Source organism: Diaphorina citri, unplaced genomic scaffold (genome assembly GCF_000475195.1).
Source record: "Diaphorina citri unplaced genomic scaffold, Diaci psyllid genome assembly version 1.1 scaffold21917, whole genome shotgun sequence".
NCBI classification, from domain to species: Eukaryota; Metazoa; Arthropoda; class Insecta; order Hemiptera; family Psyllidae; genus Diaphorina; species Diaphorina citri.
The window spans coordinates 1-807 of record NW_007399264.1 but is presented as its reverse complement, the minus strand read 5'-3'; the positions used below and the strand labels follow the sequence as shown (position 1 = coordinate 807).

General features: G+C 39.9%; 1 long non-coding RNA gene across 1 annotated transcript; it reads right to left on the bottom strand.

The window, feature by feature from the left end:
• Positions 1-204: 204 nt before the first annotated feature.
• On the bottom strand, positions 205-721 carry LOC113473267. Its single transcript, XR_003395290.1, has 2 exons — positions 604-721; positions 205-405 (listed from the first exon to the last, which is right to left on the bottom strand). It is a non-coding gene; the product is annotated as an uncharacterized LOC113473267 (long non-coding RNA).
• Between the last annotated feature and the right edge of the window lie 86 nt (positions 722-807).

Sequence of the window (807 nt, the reverse complement as noted above, 5' to 3'; positions counted from 1 at the left end):
TGATTTACCTTCTGGTGATTTGCCTTTTGGTGATTTGCCTTTTGGTGATTTGCCTTTTGGTGGTTTGCCTTCTGATGATTCATCTGTTGGTGATTTGAGGTCAATGACTTGCCAGCTAAATAGTTCCTTGGACTGAAGTGGCACTGGTTTAGATTTGCCTTCTGGTGATTTGTCTTTTGGTGATTTGCCTTTTAGTGATTTGTCTTTTGGTGATTTGCCTTTTAGTGATTTGTCTTTTGGAGATTTGCCTTCTGGTGATTCATCTGTTGGTGATTTGAGGTCAATGACTTGCCAGCTAAATAGTTCCTTGGACTGAAGTGCCACTGGTTTAGATTTGCCTTTTGGTGATTTGACTCTTGGTGAGTTGCCTTTGTTCTTTGTTGTACTTCTTACAATGGGTGATGCCTGCAAGTAGGGGAGCAAATATTCAGTTTCAGTAAGTAAGCTCTGAATTTAAATGATCAAACTGGTTGTCACTGTAGGTCACAAACAGGTTGGTTGTCACTGTAGGTAATAAAGAAAAGAAAAGTCCTATTGATGTAGTAACAACTTCAGTGCTGTCTAGGTATTTCCAAGTAGTACAGGTAACACAAATTTACCTACCTCTAAAGGTTTAGGAGAGCTTAGTTGGGTATGTGGTGGAAGAGCTGCATTTACTTCACGGAAGTCAAGAGATCGTTTGGATTTCTTCAATGGTGATGCAACAGGTGGGAAGTTCTCTGAAATCATAGGGCAACAGTTTAGTAGAGTAACAAGGTTTTAAATCCTTAGTGCATCAAGTGCCCAATTTAGATGGTGGTATAGCCA